Raw genomic sequence first — 20,194 nt, 5'->3', positions numbered from 1 at the left:
TTGAAGTTTTTTGATCTGCAGTTGACCGAACCCACAGATGCAGAACCCACAGATATGACGGGCTCATTATATTAAAAAATACTAATCAATAAGAAAAAGGGGAAAGAAAAAAAAGAAGGAAAACAATAGATGAAACAAATAGTAGACAAATATAAAGATCAAAAGTTAAACTCAACCCTATCATTACTATATTAAATGTAAATGTTCTAAATGCCCTCAATTAAAAGCCAGAGATTGTTTGGCTGGATCAGAAAAGTAAGACTCAACTTTATGCTCTCTAGAAAAAGAAATTCACTTAAAATATAAATGCACAATTAGGTTAAAAGTAAAAGGATAAAATGGTATATTATGTAAACGCTAGCCAAAATAAAGCTGAAGCAGCTGTAATAAAAATAGACAAATTAGACCTCAGAACAAGATATGTTATCAGGAAAAAAGGAGAAACAATACATAATGATAAAGGGATCAATTAAAAAAGAAGATATAACAATTCTAACTATGTTTGCATCCAAAAACAGAACTTCAAAATACATAATGCAAAAACTAACAAAAATAAAATGAAAGAAAGACAAAATGCCCAACTGACAAAACAGAAAGAAAAAATAGACAATCAAAAGTTGTAACTAGAGATTACAGCCTTCTTACTAACTGATAAATAAATTAGAAAGAAAATCAGTAAAGACATATTAAACAACACTATCAAAGCAATAGAGACATTTATACAAAACCCTGAAAACCTGACAGGTCACCCTTGCAGCTGGGGAATGAACTGGAGGGAATGGAGGCTGGAGACAGACATATCAATTGAGAAACTGTTATGATAAAGTGGATAGAAAGTAGAAGGACATGTGAGAGATAATCTAGAGTTAAAAATGCCTCTGAAGTTTCATGCTGGGAAATGGATGGGAATAGGAAAGTTCAAAAAGGTAAATATTTCATTTGATGATTACAGCAACAAATATTCCTAAATGCATTGCTTTATTAATAAAAACACTTCCATGAATTTTATGAGATCCATCAAGTATGCCTTCTAACCATCTTCTGTGTTGCAGCTATAACATCTCATTGCAGGTATGCCTGCTTTTATTTTGCTTTGCTTTACTGTGTTTTGTAAATAATTTTTGTTTTATTTTTATTTTGTTTGTTTTTTCACAAACTGAAGATCTGTGGCAACTGTGGTCGAATGACTATTGGCACCATTTTTACAACATCATGTGCTTACTTTGTGTCATATCACTTGGGTAATTCTCACCGTATTTCAAACTTTCCCATTATTATTTTGTCTGTTATGGTGATCTGTGATCAGTGATCTTTAATGTATTTATTAAAATTGTTTTGGGGCACCACAAACTATGCCCACATAAGATGGCAATCAATCAATAAACATTGTGTGTGTTCTTGCTTCTTCACCAAAAGGCCGTTTATCATCTCTTTTCCTCTTCTTAGCCTCCGTATTCCCTGAGATACAACAGTGTTGAAATTAGGCCAATTAATAACCATGCAATAATCACCCTACAATTAATAACCCTACAGGCCTCTAAGTGTTCAGGTGAAACAAAAAGAGTTATATATGTCTCACTTTAAATCAAAAGTCAGAAATAATTAAGCTTAGTGAGTTAGGCACGTCCAAGGTGGAGAGAGAATGAAAACTAGTTCTCTCGCTTGAGACAGACAAGTTGTTAATACAAAGGAAAAGCTATTGAGGGAAGTTTAAAGTGCTAGCTACTTCAGCAAAGAAATGAATGACAAGAAAGCAAAAACAATATTACTGCTGATGGAAACATTTTTAGTGGTCCGATTAGATTATACCAGCCAGAACATTCTCTTAAGCCAGTGCTTTGTCCAGAGCAAGGCCCTAGTTCTCTTCAATTGTATGAAGACTAAGAGAGGCGAGGAAGCTATAGAAGAAAAGCTTGAAGCCAATAGAGGTCAGTTCATGAAGTTTAAAGAAAGAAGCTATCTCCATCACATAAAAGTGCAAGGTGAAGTACCAAGTGCTGAGGGAGAAGCTGCGGCAAGTTATCCAGAAGATCTAGGTAAGATAATTGAAGAATGTGGCTACACTACAACAGATTTTCAGTGTAGGTAAAACAAGAAGCAGATGCCATCCAGGAGTTTCATAGCTAGAGAGAAGTCAATGCCTGCTTCAAAACTTCAAAGGACAGGCTGAATTTCTTTGTAGGGGCTAATGCAGCTAGTGACTTTCAGTAGAAGTGAGTGCTGATTGATCATTTCAAAAATCCTGGAGCCTATAGGAATTATGCTAAATCTACTCTGCCTGTGCTCTATAAATGGAAGAACAAAGCCTGGATGACAGCACAGCTGTTTACAGCATGGTTTATTGAGTGTTTTAGGCCCACTGCTGAGACCTACTACTCAGAAAAAAGATTCTTTTCAAAATATGACAGCTCATTGACCATGAACCTGGGCACCCAAAAGCTCTGATGGAGATGTTTTTAATACAAGAAGATCCATTTTGTTTTCATGCCTGCTAATGCAACTTCTATTTAGATCAAGGGGTGATTCTAACTTTGAAGTCTTACTATTTAAGAAATATATTTGATAAGGCTATAGCTGTCGCAGGTAGTGATTGATTCCTCTGGTGGATCCAAGCAAAATCAATTGAAAACCATCTAAAAGGATTCATCATTCTATATGTCATTAAGAACATTCTTGACTTATGAGAAAAGTTCAAAATATCAACATTAACAGAAGTTTGGAAGAAGTGGATTCCCAACCTCACAGATGACTTGCAGGGGTTCAAGTCTCAGCAGAGGAAAGAACTACAGAAATGGTGGAAACCGCAAGAAAATGAGAATTAGAAGTGGAGCCTGTGGATGTGACCAAATTGTGGCAAATTGTTCATGATAAAATTACTTATGATAAAATCACTCATGATAAAATTGCTCATGATAAAATTGCTCATGATAAAATTTGAATGGATGAGGAGTTGCTTCTTCAGAAGGACCAAAGGAAGTCATTTCTTGAGATGGAATCTACTCATGTTAAAGATACTGTGAACATTGTTGAAATGACATGAAAAGATTTAGAAAATTAAGTTTAGTTGATAAAGCAGCAGTGGGGTTTGGGAGGATTGATTCAAATTTTGAAATAAGTTCTACTGTGGGTAAAATGCTATCAAATGGCTTTTCACGCTACATAGAAATATTTAGTGAAAGAAGAATCAATTGATTCAGCAAACGTCATTTTTGCCTCATTTTCAGAAACTGCCACAGCTACCCCAAGATTCAGCAAACACCACTCTGCCCTGTCAGCAAGCAGCCATCGACGTGGAAGCAAGACCCTCCACCAGCAAAAAGATCCCAATTTGCTGAAGGCTAAGATGATTGTTAGCATTTTATTATTATTGTTTATTTATTTATTTTGAGCTAGAGTCTCACTCTGTCACCCAGGCTGGAGTGCAGTGGCGAGATCTCGGCTCACTGCACCCTCCGCGCCTCCTGGGTTCAAGTGATTCTCCTGCTTCAGCCTCCTGAGTAGCTGGGATTACAGGCGTGCACCACCACGCTGGGCTAATTTTTGTTTTTTTAGTAGAGGCGAGGTTTCACCATGTTGGTCAGGCTGCTCTCGTATTCCTGACCTTGTGATTCATCCACCTCGGCCTCCCAGAGTGCTGGGATTACTGGCATGAGTCACAGCGCCTGGCTGATTGTTAGCATTTTTAAAAATATTTTTAAATTAAGGTATGTACATCATTTTTAAATGTATAATGCTACTGCACACTTAATAGAGTACAGTATAGCATAAATGTAACTGTTATATGCACTGGGAAACCCCAAAATGCATGTGACTTGCTTTATTGCTTTACTGTGGTGGTCTGGAACCAAAACTGTAATATCTCCAAGGGATGCCTGTCTACAAGCTTTCAAAACCTCCTTAAAAAAATAGAAATTCTTCCTCCAAAAGTGATTTAGGTTTGGTTTTCCTTTAATATACAACACATCTCTATAGATTTTATACCTATTTCTTATATATAAACAAAGTATATCTAATAAATATATACAAAATATATAATGTATTCCACCTGTAAAAATATAAGCAGAAACTTTATAAAGAAAAAAATAAGAAATCATTAGAGGAAAAATACTTGCTACTACTCATTTCTTCCCTATCATATTTCAGAAATCACTAATTACTCATGCTACTCTTTCAAGCCTAAGAATTCAGGTAAGATCTAAGATTTATCCTCAAAACACAGCTCCATTAAGCCAGTATCAATCTGTCAGATTTGGCACATGAAATGAGACTATTTGCTATATGAGTTAGATGACTTTTCTCATAAGTTTTTGTTTGTTTGTTTTTTGAGATGGAGTCTCTCTCTACCACCCAGGTTAGAGTGAAATGGCACGATCTCGGCTCACTGCAACCTCTGCCTCCCAGGTTCAAGCAATTCTCCTACCTCAGCCTCCCAAGTAGCTGGGATTACAGGTGCCCACCACCATGCCCAGCTAATTTTTGTATTTTTAATACAGATGGGGTTTCACCATGTTGGCCAGGCTGGTCTTAAACTCCTGACCTCAGGTGATTCACCCACCTCGGCTTCCCAGAATGCTGGGATTACAGGTGTGAGCCACCACACCCGGCTGACCTTTCTCATAAGTTAACGTGGTTTAGCAATGTTTCACTTAGATTTTATTCATGCACAACAGAGAGGGGTAATTACACCAACGCCCTCCACTGTGTGACACATCTCTGCCTCACAAGTGTTGCTTATCTTCAGAGTAGACTCAGGGCCATAGACAACCTACAACAAACACACTCAACTCTTATTTCCCTAATGATCCAAATGCCCAAGTAACATGTAGTCAGAACATGCGTCAAGCAGAAAATTAATAAACTGACAGATTTTAGACATTAACCAGAAAACATCATAATTTTAAATGGTGCAATTTAATATCTTCTGACTATTTACTTCTGAATCAACACGTTGGTATTTCTTAGGTAACCATACAAATGGACCCTTGGGTTTTATTATAACAGAACTGCTTTAACAAAATTTAAAATTTTTGAAGTGCTAGTCTTGAACTCGGCTGACTTTTCTTCAAAAAAACTGGAAGATTCACGTCAGTCACTAAAGAATGTAATTGAGGTTCAGCTACAAGAACATAACCATTTGGTCAGGATTTTTCATCATGGCAGAATCTATCCAAGTACCCAGAACCTAAGGAAGTTTTGAAAGCTTAGACTTAACCATGAAAATATATGCAATTAATTTTGTATTATCTAACATGAAGGGCAAATAAGGTATATTTAAAAAATACACTTTAGGTCAGGTGCAGTGGCTCACGACTGTAATCTCAACACTTTGGGAGGCCAAGGCAGGAGTATCACTTGAGGTCAGAAGTTCAAGAACAGTTTGGCCAACATGGGGAAACCTCGTCTCTGCCAAAAAAAAAAAAAAAAAAAAAAAACAATTAGCTGGGCATGGTGGCATGTGCCTGTAATCCCAGCTACTCAGGAGGCTGAGGCAGGAGAATTGCTTGAACCCAGGAGGTGGAGGTTGCAGTGAGTTGAGATCCCGCCACTGTATTCCAGCCTGGGCAGTAGAACAAGACTCCTTCTCCCAAAAATAAATAAATAAATATACATTTTAGATATTTTATGTAGTTTAAAATATAGTAGCTCTATATTTTAAACATACCTAAACTGTAATGAGTAGTCACACACTTTAACAATTTATTATACTAATGTGATTCAATCTTTTCCAGAAGACTGAAGGTTACTATCAGGTTGTTGGTGATTATACGGTAACAGAATGGCAGTGATGAGGAAAAGTGAGACCTGTTAGGAAACGGTCAGCCTAAGGAAAAACAGTGATGATTTGGGGCTGAGATAGGTTGATGCAATGGGATTAGAGTGGAGTGGACACATGTGAGTAAAGCCGTAGGACTTAACAACGATGAGGTAAGGAAAGCAAGGATAGCAAAGGCATAGGAGAAAAGGAGGCATCAAGAATACGCTTAATACTGCTTTTGACCCAGCAGCTCAACGTTTCGGACAGTACAGTACCAAATGTTAACTGTGAAACCTACACACATGTTTTTACTATAATCTTTTGCTTTCGAAAGCAATGTTTTAGAAAGAAGGTTGGTAAGTACGGAAATAAGCAAATACGTTTGGGTGCATTTTTATAGTGAAATACTATGAAGTCATTTTACTAATGTACACTTATTTTAAATATATTTTAATTGAAAAAAACAAGATAGACTTCTAATTTCAACAATACTATAGATATCAAAAAGCTTCAGAACAAAGAACACAAAAAAGCTGGGGTAAAGTAATATTGAATGCATGGCTGAGTTGGATAGAAAATAAGGAAAATTCTCTGAGGCCATAAAAACAAACAGGAGCAGGATTCCAAAGAGGTATAAGCCAGCACTTCCTCGGTGCATCACTAAACCCGGCAACCTAGAACTTTAGTTTAAGAGCCATATGGGAAAATTTTGAACAGGCCTCAAATCGTCCTACATAACCACAGAGACATCTTAAAAGAAGAAATCGAAAAGAATCACCCCACTAAATTAGGCATTAAGGAAATGCATCCACCTCACCAGTGGCTCTGGGGGAAGGGGAAACCCTCTCACATAAGAATCCCTTACCCCTCATGGGCAACCACATTGCATTAGGCCCCAAACACCCAATGTGTGATCCTAACATGCAAGGCAAGAATTTATTTTAAAACGGTTTTGGTTGGTAGTGCCTGCTGATGATTAGCCAAAGCAAACATATGGAGAAACAGAAAAACATAAAAGATCCTGAGGGAAAATTTAGATTAGAAACAAAGCAACAAAAATTGGACCCAAGTAGAGTTGTCAATGCAACAAGGGAATAGAGAAATCAGAGGCCTCCAGGCAGTGAAAGGAATTTACTTTGAACCCAGAATTTTATAATTAGCAAATCTATTGCTAAAAAACAGGCTTGATATAAAGATATGTTCACACAGACAAAATCAGAATTTACAATCCGGAGTTCACACCCAAGCAACTTTTCAAGGGTGTACTTGAGAAAGAAGAAAAATAATCTTAGAAGGCGGCATAATATGAAGGAATCGTGAGCAAAGACAATGGTATTGGTTACATTTAAACCAAAAATGAATACATAAAATAATAATTCTATATTTTAGGGGTAACAGACAATATAAAATGAAACTAAAACAATGGAAAGAAATGGCATTTAAATGGGAAGGTTAGCATTAAAACATGCTAAGAATTTGTTTAGAGGGAAGTAAAAACAGCAACTTTAGACTTTGTTAAATAATTGTATTAACAGAAAAATATTGCTTGTTCTCACTTATATGTGAAATCTCAACTAAAAAAAACCCCAAAACTTGCATACCTAGAAACAAAGAGTAGAAATGGCAGGAGGTTGAGGGAAGTGGGGAGATGGAGGTGAAAGGGTATAAAATCGTAGCTATGTAACGTAAATATGTCCAGAGATCTATTCAGCAGTATGCAGGGTGCACATGCGTGCACACACAGTACCTATGTGAAATGATAAAATACGTTAATTTGCTTGATGAATCACTTTACTCCGTGTGTGTATACATATATATAAACATTGTGTTGTATACTTTATGCAATAAAAAGAACTATATCAGTATATCAGAGGTAGGCACTAAGGAAAATGAAATGATACAAAACCTCCAATCAATTTGTGTTAATTTGTTTACAAAGATGGCCAAAATATTTATTTCGACTCCTCTAATTACGCCCCTTTGTGAAATGACATTCCTACTCTTTCTGTCCATATTACACTGAAGGTACAACACGGTGCAAAATGACCAGAAAAAGGAAGAAAAAAGAAACTAGGAAGCAAATACATACACACATACATACATAAAACCATCATTATTCACAGTGATATCTCCAGAAAAAAATTTTTTTAAATCTCAAATTGTTAAATTAATAAGAGGGTTTAACAAGTTTGTAAGATGTAAGCTATTTGAATTTTACCTATCTTCAAAATAGAGTAAATGCAGTTCACAAAATATAAACCAAAATGAAGTCTTTAGGAATATCTCTACAAAAACATATGGAAATCTTAAAGAAATTTTAAACTTTTTAGGCAGATATTAAAGGAAACATAAATAAATGCTAGTCTGTACCATGTTCATAGATAGGTACAAAATCGCAGCTATGTAGCGTAAATATGACCAGAGATCTATTCAGCAGTACACAGGGTGTGCACGTGTGCATACACGGTACCTATGTGAAATGATAAAATATGTTAATTTGCTTGATGAATCATTTTACTCCGTGTATGTATAGATCAGTTCTACTCAGTCTGATCTATAGCCTATGTAATTGTGTCAGAATCCTAATAGATTTTTTGGTGGAACTTAACAACTTAATTATTAAATTACATAGCAGAATAAATTACCAAGAGAAGCATAAATCTAAAGAAGGTGGGAATCTAGCCTTTTCACAGTTCAAGACTTATTAGAAGTTTACAGTAAATAGGATAGTAAGTAACAGGTTTTGTTATAAGGATAAATAATGGAAATAGGCTAATGCAATAGTATAGAGAAAACCCAAGAAAGCCTCATACATATATGGAAAGTTCCTACATGATAGAAATGGTACAGCATATTACAGAGAAAATGGCTTATTCCTTACACGGCACTAAACAACTAAAAGAGCAATATCCATATGACATAAAATTAAATGTGATTCCTATTGCAGACCATAGATGAAAATGAATTTCAAATAGACAGAAGGATTAAATGTGAAAGCAAAACTATAAAAATTCTTGGGAAAATAAAGAACATTATCTTTACAAACTTATAGAAGGAAAGGATTTCCATTTTTTTTTTTTTTTTTGGAGATGGAGTCTCGCTCTGTTGCCCAGGCTAGAGTGCAGTGGCGTGACCTCCGCTCACTGCAAACTCTGCCTCCTGGGTTCACGCCATTCTCCTGCCTCAGCCTCCCAAGTAGCCAGGACTACAGGTGCCTGCCACCATGTCCAACTTATTTTTTGTATTTTTAGTAGAGACGGGGGTTTCACCGTGTCAGCCAGGATGGTCTCAATCTCCTGACCTCGTGATTCACCCACCTCAGCTTCCCAAAGTGCTGGGATTATAGGCGTGAGCTACCACACCCAACCGGATTTCTTAAATAAGGCAAAAATCATGCGCCATCAAGAAAAACGTTGCTAGATATCACTACATAGAAATAAAGAACTTTTTAAAATCAATAGTCAGTAAAAGAAAAATGAAAAGACAAGCTCCAAAGTGGGAGGAGGGCTTGGGAAAATTTATCTGACCATACTTTAATGTCCTAAATATATAAAGATGTCCTAATAACTTAATAAGTAAAAGACAAGTTATTAAAAAGCAGCCAAAAGACTCACAAAGGCATTACAGAGAAAAGGAAACAACTATAAATGTGTGAAAACAAACGATTTCTCAAAAATCATCAAGAAAATGCAGATGAAAACCTCAATGAAGTACCATTTTAAGGAGTCAATTGGGTCAAAAACAACTAAAAAACATAAAATCAACGAACTCAGTGCTGGTAAAGATTTAACACAATTAGAACTCTGCTGATAGAAGTGCAGATGAGAACTCATCATTTTAAAAACCCTTTGGCTTTACCTCCGAGGCTGAAGATTCACATGTGCCCTGCCTCAGCAGACCTCCTAGGTTTGCAACACAAAAAGGGAGAATGGATGTGGATCAGGAACTGTGAACACAAATGTTCATATAAGTAGTTTCCATAATCAATAAAAAAGACATAGAGGGCCAGTCTTGGTGGCTCATGCCTGGAATCCCAGCACTTTGGGAGGACGAGGCGGGCAGATCACCTGAGGTGGGGAGTTCGAGACCAGCCCGACCAACATGGAGAAACCCCCTCTCTACTAAAAATACAAAATTAGCCAGATGTGGTGGCGCATTGCCTGTAATCCCAGCTACTTGGGAAGCTGAGGTGGGAGAATCGCTTTAAACAGGGAGGCAGAGGTTGCGGTGAGCCGAGATCGCGCCATTGTACTCTAGCCTGGGCAACAAGAGCAAAATTCCATCTCAAAGGAAAAAAAAAAGGGATAGAATAGGATAGATGATCTGTGCTATTATAGTCCTACAATAGAGTTAAAATTAATGAGATAGAACCACATGCAAAAACATGAAAGAATTTCAAAAACCATGTTCAGTGGAGAAAAAACTAAGTTGCAGCAGGTTATGCTTATATTTCCAGTCACACGAAGTTCCTAAAATTATAAACAATGCATCGGTTATGATTTACATTTTTGGCAGAACTATAAAGAATAAACACTGGAATGATAAATAGAAAATTCAGGATAGTGGTCGTCTCTGAAGGGGACACAGGTATAAGACTGGGGAAAGATAAATGGAAGAGCTGACTGACAGATATGGATCATATTCTCTTCTGTGACCTGGGTGTATATGGCTATTGGGATAAATCTTTATATCTCATTTAGGTTATAAGATATACATACACATCTATAATACAAGCTTGTTTTTGTTATATAAATTAGCATGTTTGCAGCTGAGGTTTTACAAGGTAACACTTCTTGTTTCACCTCTTACACTGTGAAAATGTCCTTGTCACCATCTATTTTGTGCCACATTTTCCACATCTTTGTGGGATTTTTGGTAATTTCACTGTTTTAAATGGCCCCCCAGCAGAGTGCTCAATTGCTATCTAGTGTTCCTATGTGCAAGATGGCTGTGATGTACCTTATGGAGAAATACATGTGTTAAGTAAAGTTCATTAAGGCACGAGTAACAGTGTTGCTAGCCAAGAGTTCAACATTAATGAATGAACAATATATATTAGATAAGCTGTCATTAAACATAAACACACATATTATGAGTGAATCAGTTGACAAGAATATGACCACAGGCTTGAAAGCACCTAACCTTGTATTTCCCCATAGGAGCAATGGTTCCGTATTCACTAAATCAGTGTTCACAGTGACTCTATAAAACCTGACTACAGAAAATGAGGAGAATTGGCTGTCTCATATAAACAGTGTAAGAACAATAAAATGTTATATTTTTGTGTTCAACATAAAATGAATATAGTATAAGATTTTATGTTATAAGTATGTGTGCATCTAAAACATATACACATGCATATATGTTATCTCTACATTATAGAAAATATAAAACAAAGAAACATAAAATATTTCATAATGGAAATGGAAAGACAAAAGGCAGAAAGACATATAGAGCATGTAACCACTAGTAAAAACTAAATAAATACAAATGTGTATGTGTATATATGTATGTATGTATGTATGTGTATACATATACACATATATATACACATATACACATATATACATATACAACAACACTGCTACTCATGCCACACACATAAATATCTACACACCCATACATATGTATGTGTATATATATCACTATGAGTATATATACCACTCTGAGTATATATACACATACATATGTATGGGTGTGTAGATATATATATGTGTGTGTATATATGTATGTGCATATATATATATTTATAGTGGTATATGTATACACATACATATGTGTGTGTGTGTGTGTGTGTATATATATATGCACACACATGCTTATCCATGCAAATTATCTCTGGAAGGCTAGAAATGAAATATAACATTGGTTAAAATAGAGGACAGTAATAGTGAGAAGACTTACATTCCGTTATGGTACTGTACTTTATAACAGATACATGCACTATTTAAATATTCCTATCACTCATTCATAGAGAAATGAAGAATGAGGCCCAGCTTTCTGTCTTAGACAATCACATGGGTGGTAGCACTATTTCCAATGTTAGAGAACACAAGCGGGGCAGAACAACTGAGACGCTTGTGTTGAATGGACAGTCATTCCTTCATTCATTCATCGGTGAAGTAAATCTTTATTGGGAGTCTGTGACATACTAGGTGCTGAAGACACAGCATGGAACACATTCTAGAGATATTTAGTATGAGGTGCCGGTGGGAGCATCCGAGTGGAAATATGCAGGAGGTGGTGGTTAGGGACTCCCATATGGAATCGATTCCCCGTCACTCGTCAGAGGCTCTTTGATCAAGTCTCATCTACGGTTGTATAATGAATGATTGTGGCTGCTGGAAATCTAACCCTCAGAAAGAACTGGTGATATAAACTATTTTTCTTTCTAGAAGAATCACTTCAAATTCATGCTTCTCAGATGTTAAGAGTGGCAGGAAAGGTACCTTTAAAATGGAATCATCATTTGTCACCACAATAGGGGAAAGAGCTTTGTCCGTCTGGTTCATGGTGTCTGCACGAATGTTTCACTAATACAAAAGTGTATTCATTTGGCAGCCCGGTTATTAGTGACTTTTGAGTTTAACTGGTTATCTTACATGGGATTTCATCTGTATTTATGGTTTCTAACACCTGACACCACAAAACTGCCCTATCTGGGTCTCTTACTATATTACAATGATTTTTAAATTAAAATACTGCTCCAGCCTCCTTTAAAAGATCTTGATTCCAGCATGACTTTGCCATCTATTGTATTTCAGTCAAGTAATGAGCCTTCTGAGAGTTTGTTTCTTCGTCATAAAATGAGGATAATAATGGCTGCTCGGACTGACCTAAAGAGTCATGAAACTAAAATTGCATGGAGTATAAATGGCTTTGCTTCATTCTTCAGCACAGCAGAAATAGTATTAAGGCTTAATAAGTGTTATCCTACGACCTTTTTTTTCTCCCCACCCGCACACCAGAAATTTACTGAATCCCTCACTTTCCCCTAAAGCACAATTACCCACACAAAGTGGCAGAGGCAGGGGAGTCTCCCAGGCTTGCTCCTTCAGCCTGGGCCAGCATGACCAGCATGGGGACACCTGAGCCACGAGGCAGGAGGCAGGCTGGGGGGCACAGGGGACATAGGGGTGGGGGACAAGGTAGTACAAGGGCAGAGGCTCTGGCTGGAAGTTCTGAACCCCCAGTATAAAGGGAAGGGAGAAAAAGAGTGGGGGATGTGTAGAGCTGGCAGGACCCCGAGAGCTTCACAGGCAGGTGGGGGAGTACACACAGAATGAAAAGAGGGTAAAACCAGCCCTTAGGATGCAGCCTCTGTCCTGGGTCTCAGGGAACACTTGCACATGCATGCACACAAGACAAGAAGTTCCTGCTGAAAGGGGCAGGAGCCAGAGACCTGTCCTCATTCAAGCTTAAAACTGGGAGGGGCCAAGCAAGGGCTCAGACCAAGTCCCGTGATTTACCAGCAGGGCAAGTGTTTTGGTTTTTCTCCAAAAGGGAAATTTAAAAATCTACAGAAAATCACACCAAAATTCAAAAATCTACAACAAATCACACCAAATTCATAACGGTAAAAGTGGTTTGCTTAAAAGACAATCATGCTTCTTTTTCAACATTAAATGGTCAATGAAGGAAGATTACACCAAAAAATCAAACATACCTGTTTTCATTACTGGAAAAATTGTCTTTATCATATTTTCAGAAAAAGACAGAGGTACAACATGAAACATGCTCCCCCTGCGTAGAGAGTACAGCTCCATATTCCTTTCTGAGAAAGATACTCACTTCTACTAGGCTTTTCAGTCTTTGGCACAGTTAACAGCCACTGCTTTCACCATCTCTTTGTTCTCAAGTATAGCATTACCAATACTAGAGACTGTATATTTAAGAGCCAGGGTTTCAACATTCTTTTAATTATAAGCATGTGATTACAGATTTATGCATTTTCATTGTGGTTCTGTTCCCCTAGTTCAGCCACAATTTACCATGCTTAGTTTAAAGAAGAAATGTTTGGAAAAAGGCAGGGGTAGAAGTATGAAGAGCAAGGTCAGTGAAAAATCCTATTAGTTATTTTTGATTTATAAAACCATGGTAGGGACTTTATGTAATAGCATGGAGAGAACCCCCGACTCCTTTTTTAAAAAATTGCTATTTGTCCAAAAAACAGTTAAGCTTAAGTTTTAAGATAAACACTTATCAAAATGTACCATATGATTAAAAAGGCACTGAAGGCCAACAAAGGAGACCCAGGCTTGTATTTCTCTCCCAGAGACTTCAACATGAGCAGATCCATACATAAAGGTCTTCCATTCCATCTAAGGTTCTTTATAGTTCAGCAATAACATGGTTTTTGTGTGTATACTTTGTCGAAAATACAAATTAGATTCAAAAATAAAGAGAGAGAAAAAAGGAAGGAGTGTGCTGAGTTCTGAGAGATATATTAGGAAAACATGAGTCCCCAGTGATCACATTTATTTCATCTTTCTGTATCCCACATTTTCTGCTATTAAAAAAAATAGAAAATTTTAACACCAAACTGCAAATAAATGCTGAATGACCATCTGGAGATTAAGAATTAGTTGTCTTCATCTCACATGCACAAAAACAAAACCATCACATATGTTGGTTTTGTGACAGAAAAATCCTATGTCACATATGGTTTCTTGTCACATATGTGACAGAAAATAGAGATAAGCTAAGTTACAGTAACTCTGATTAAAGAGTTCAGTCCAACATGTATGCATCAGTTATAGTTGTCCCCCAGTAAGATCTGTGCACTCTAGCTCTTGGCTTCTATGTTAAAAGCTCAGAAAATCAGTGTCTGCTCATGCCAATCCAAGAAACATGTTCCGTCCACTGACCTCCACCTTCATATCCACAAGCCTAGATGTTGTTCAGTCCTCATTTACTCAGTGCATTTGAACATGTGCTACTATGAGTATTTGCATTTGCTCTTTTCTGAAACTCTTCCCAATTCTGGCTTCCGTAACAAAAGAATCTGTCAATTTTCTTCCTATTACCTCACTACTAACCTGGTTTTCCTCTGTCCATCCTAAAAATGCTATTCTCCTCCAGCACACTATCCCTGGATCTATTTTTTCTTATCCTCCTAGGTGACCACATGCATGCAAGAATAACCTTGCTTAAGATGCCCAGTCTTCAATCTCAGATCTCTATGCCAAGTCCAGCTCATATACCCAACTGTCCACTGGGGATGCCCACTTGCATGTTTACATATGGGTAACCATGCCAACCATTCACATCTTTCCCTCCATGCGTGTTCTCTATCTCAGTGATTAGTACCCCCACTCACCCAGATACTCAAACCTAAAAATCTAGACACCTACCCATCGTCTCCTTGTCCGTTTGGTTCTATCTTTTTATTATCCCTCACAGCTATTCTGTCTTCAGCACCATCACAGCTATTCTGTCTTCAGCACCATCACTGCTATTCTCTCTTTAGCACCATCACCACTTCCGTAGTCCAAGGCCTTCTCATTCCTTTACCAGCGTACCATAACGATCTTAAAAGTCTGCTTCCAAGTCTGATCTGTCCCCACTGATCCCTTGATCAATGGGAAACTGTTGCTCCCCAAGAGCAACTTCTGCACCCCAAGACTTCTGGATGAAGCCTAAGTCCCTCAGCCAGGAATATATGTTCAGCCTCATCACACTCTACTCCCTCCCACAACGCAACTACCAACTTGCTTGTGTCCATTTCTTTGTGTTGTATTTTTTTCCTTCTGTAGTTTACACTCTCTCACCCTCCAATCATTCCTCTAATAATCAAGTATTACAGTCACTAAAAAGACTTGTCCTCTCCACAGGTGTACATTTAGCACCCCTCTTATAGTTTCACGCTCTGTAAGATAGAGTACATCTGAGTGCTGTTGAAGGAATCAAGTCCAGAAGGAAAACATACAACTGCAGTTGAGAGAGAAAGGGGAGGTAACTCTAGGAGTGGATTCCTGGATAAAAATAGGAGTATCAGGTCCAGAGCATGTGGGTAAGGATCTGCCTTTAATGAGAGCAGGACTTTCCTTCTCTTGTAGTGAAAGATGCACAGAAAGTACAGATTCAGATGCTGTTGGTGTGCAGAATGTGATGGTGGGTAGGTGTGGGAGCTTCTGTATAATCACGTAACTGTTTCTCATTGAGGTTTAAGGTGAGGTTATCATTAGAGACATAGGTAAATGGAACAGGAAGATTGCGAAGATTTGGGAAGGGATGATATAAACGAATCTCAGAAATAGAGAAAGCTCAATTTGCAAGGGAAATCTAGTAACATTGTCGAGAAAAATAGGAGTTCTGTCAGTGGGTTCATGAATTTAAAGTGACAACTAGTCAGTGTCCTTGTAAGGACCTTCCTACGAACAAAAATGATCAGCTGCTCAATACTGTGGTGCAAATGTGGAGAAGCCAAAGAGATGAGCTTAACGAGGGTTGCTGGACCTATGCCCGTGAGCAAGACAGCGTATACTGTACTGCGCATTGTTCTGGGTATGGGGTTACAGCAAGAAGCAAAGCAAAACTGCCTTCTTAATGAAGCTTATACTATCGAGGGACAACTAAATGATGCAGTTGCAGACAGCGATAAGTGTTATGAAGAACACAAAGCCGGGTGGTGGTCAGAACAATTTTTGAGTGAGTATATTCTCAATTCTCCTAAGGAGAGTACAAATCTAGCACCTTTACAAACAATGAATGCCTTACAACAGTAGGGCTACATTCTCTAAATCTACCTCTTTTAGGGCAGAGGTGAGAGATGTTCCCAGTGAGGAGGTGTTTAAACATAGACCATGAAATCTTGGCTTCAGTAGAACTAGGAAGATAGAGAGGGAAAACTGAATGGGTTGCACGGCTAGAGGAATTCTGTAAGACTCTTAGAGTGTGGGATCACCGACCACACAATAGCTGAATTACAGGGATAAGACATGTTTCTGTTATACAGAGGCAGCTAATGCAATAAAGACACTTGGGCAGTATCGGGCATAGTTTCTTGAATTGCTCAAGAGATTTTAGATTTTGAGGATGAGGCACATTAAAAAAGACTTTGCTTGTATATACAAAAATATAATCATACCCATATAAATGAATCTAAGCACAGAGGCTGATGTAAGAATACTATTATTGATGGAAGCCTAGTTATAAGCAAAGATTTGGCATTTGTTTGTGCTAAGATGGTATTTTCTTTAGTTTATAATTTTAATTTTAGAATCATGTCCTGATAAACTAGAAGAACCATGAGGGCAAAGGAATTGGCTACATCCTTAAAAATTTACCTTTATTTTAAATTTTTGAGACAGAGTCTTGCTCTGTCTCCTAGGTTGGAGTGCAGTGGCACAATCTCAGCTCACTGCAATCTCTGCCTCCGGGGTTCAAGTGATTCTCATGCCTTAGCCTCCTGAGTAGCTGGGAATACAGGTGTGCACCACCACACCCGGCTAACTTTTGTAATTTTAGTAGAGATGGGGTTTCAGGCTGGTCCCAAACTCCTGGCCTCATGTGATCCGTGCACCTCAGCCTCCCAACGTGCTGGGATTATGGGGGTGAGCCACTGGGCCTGGCCTTACAAATTTATTTGAAGGGAAATAATATGGTTAGGCTTTGTGTCCCCACTCAAATCTCATCTTGAACTGTAATGCCCATAACCCATATGTCATGGGAGAGATGAGGTGGAGGTAATTGAATCATGGGGGCAGTTTCCCCATGCCGTTCTTATGATAGGAAGCGAGTTCTCACCAGATCTAATGGTTTTTCCAAAAGGGGCTCTTCCCTCTTCACTCAGCACTTCTCCTGCCTGCCGCCTTGTAAAGAAGATGCCTTGCTTCCCCTTTGTTTTCTGCCATGATTGTAAGTTTCCTGAGGCCTCTCCAGACTTGCTGAACCGTGAGTCAATTAAACATCTTTTCTTTATAAATTACCCAGTCTCGGGCAGTTCTTTATAGCAGTATGAAAATGGACTAGAACAGGAAACATATTTGGAACTCCATTGTTTCCCTACATGTTATTGAAAACAGCTTTGAGAGTGACTATGCTTAAAGTGAGACTTTTATTCCTTCATATTGTTAACACACTTGATCTACGCACATTTGATGTACACAGGTTTTTTTCAAAAAATTTTCTGTTGTTGTTTATGTTGTTGTTATCACCTGTCTTCCACATAATGCAGAATGTAAGGTCCATTAAGACACATACATTCTTATTCACTGCTGTAAATCATACCCAACAGAATAGCTGGGCATATTGAAAGCATTAAAATATTTCTAAATGAACAAAGAAGAGCAGATGCAGAGAAGAAACAAAAAGGCAACTGAAAGTGGTGGAAGGGGTGCCATGAAGACTCATCTTGTTTAACTTAACAGCAAAAAGGTGAAGCATTTCCTACTTCTAAGAATACAGTATATAGGTTAGTATCCTTACAACATTGTTTTCATTTAACATGGAGAAGTATAAAAAAGAGTTAATATCTGAGTTTCATAATAAGGAGGTTAAAAGATCTTCCTGGCTGGGTACGGTGGCCCATGCCTGTAATCCCAGCACTCTGGGAGGCCGAGGTGGGTGGATCACAAGGTCAGGAGTTCAAGAACAGCCTGGCCAACATAGTGAAACCCCATCTCTACTAAAAATACAAAAAATTAGCCGAGCATGGTGGCAGATGCCTGTAATTGCAGCTACTCGGGAGGCTGAGGCAGGAGAATCACTTGAACCTGGGAGGTGGAGGTTGCAGTGAGCTGAGATCGCACCACTACACACCAGTCCGGTGACAATACGAAACTCCGTCTCAAAAAAAAAAAAAAAAAAAAAAAAAAAAAAAAAAAACTGAAAGGTTGTTAAAATCCAAAGAGATACTTGCTTACACATTTAGTATGACTGGGCAATCCCATCTTTCCTACCAGGGAACCACTAGACAAATCCAAACACCTCTAACTGCCTTTCAAATCATTATAAATGACTACCAGAGATATGATATTTGGCTGACAGTCTGTGTTTTGAAAGCACACGTGTTGCAAATTATAATTTCACTATTCAGTATGGAAAACACCAGTCTCAATGCCTGGTCTATAAATTGTGGATTCAAAATATTATATAATAAATCACATATAATGTGACCAAGAATAAGAGTGACACTTGTTTACATTTTGGATGTGAAATCCAGTGAATTGCTTGATTGCTTTTTTGAATAAATCCTAGGATTAAGGATTCCTTTCTTCTTATATGACAAAAATGAATATTCTATGCTTTTACCTATATTATTTCCTGTTACATTTTTTAAAAATGTGCTACATATTCTTGACTCTACAAACTCACTAGATGGAAAAAGCACGATTCACTTTTATTCACTACTAAGAGTGGAATGAGTTTACAAAATGTTCCCTAATATTTACTACAGGACTAACGATTTCAGTCAAAGGATCCTTTAAGAATCAATGAGTAGATTTTCCACTCTAAGTTATGAAGACCGCGGAATTTGAAAATGACATTCACCTTGATTTATGAGTTTCACCAGAGTTCTGTTTCAATCTTCACAATTATCTTAAATGATTAAATAGTATTTTCCCATTTTAAAAAAGCTGTGCCTAACATTTAATCAAATTGTAGTATGACTAATTCATTGTAAGTCATCATTAATGACACTTGAACAATCTATAACAAAATAAAGTATGGAGCCAATCTTCAGAGTTTTCTTGGCCTCAGTCTCAAGCCATGTCAGCCTCTAGGAGAATTCCTGAAACAGAAAGAACTTTCCCAGAGCGTGGCATGATACAAATCTGATCTTCAGAGGAGATGGAACATTCCAAAGTTGAAATATTTTGAGTAGTAAATGCTTTGATATAATTATAAGTTTCAGTGATTTCAAACATCAAGACGTTTAATAGATGTTTTCCTCTTAAATTTTTTTTGTTTCTTTATTGTCTTCTAAAATTTTCCATCCCTGCCTATCTCCTAGAAACGCAGGAAGAGTCCATGAGATAATATTTATAACGTTTTTAAGCTCCCTGGAAGAAAGGTGTTGAATATCCAGAGGTATTGGTGTATCCCATTAAAAAACTGCAAATAATGCTCTGAAGATCTGAACAACATCAATATAGTCTGTTCTCTGGATACAATGTTTTGACAAGTCAAATAAATACCAGGTTGAAATGAGGTCATCAGCACGATTAAAATGTAAAATAATACCATCTAATTTTCTATCACAAAAAGCATAGAACTGTTAATGTCTTACAAAGATGAGTTATTTTAACTAATATCTAGTGTATTTACTGTCATGCAAGCAAACATTAATAATGAACATTATCCACAAAATAGCATGTTTATCAAATTGCTAGCCTCTTACAACTCTGTGACTCATAATTCAACTTAATCTGTTTTTCTGTAATGTCAAAATAAGCCCTTTTAAAGCAATATGTATTTTTCAAACAATGCCTTTTA

The 20,194-nt window shown here is 37.4% G+C and overlaps 1 protein-coding gene across 2 annotated transcripts in view; it reads right to left on the bottom strand.

Moving 5' to 3' along the window:
- FMN2 (formin 2) overlaps nt 1-20,194 on the bottom strand; it is a 399,785-nt gene that overhangs the window by 101,233 nt on the left and 278,358 nt on the right. The window lies entirely within an intron of this gene.

This window comes from Chlorocebus sabaeus, chromosome 25 (genome assembly GCF_047675955.1).
Source record: "Chlorocebus sabaeus isolate Y175 chromosome 25, mChlSab1.0.hap1, whole genome shotgun sequence".
NCBI classification, from domain to species: domain Eukaryota; kingdom Metazoa; phylum Chordata; class Mammalia; order Primates; family Cercopithecidae; genus Chlorocebus; species Chlorocebus sabaeus.
The sequence above is the reverse complement of the archived record's forward strand: the minus strand, read 5'-3'. Positions and strand labels throughout refer to the sequence as shown.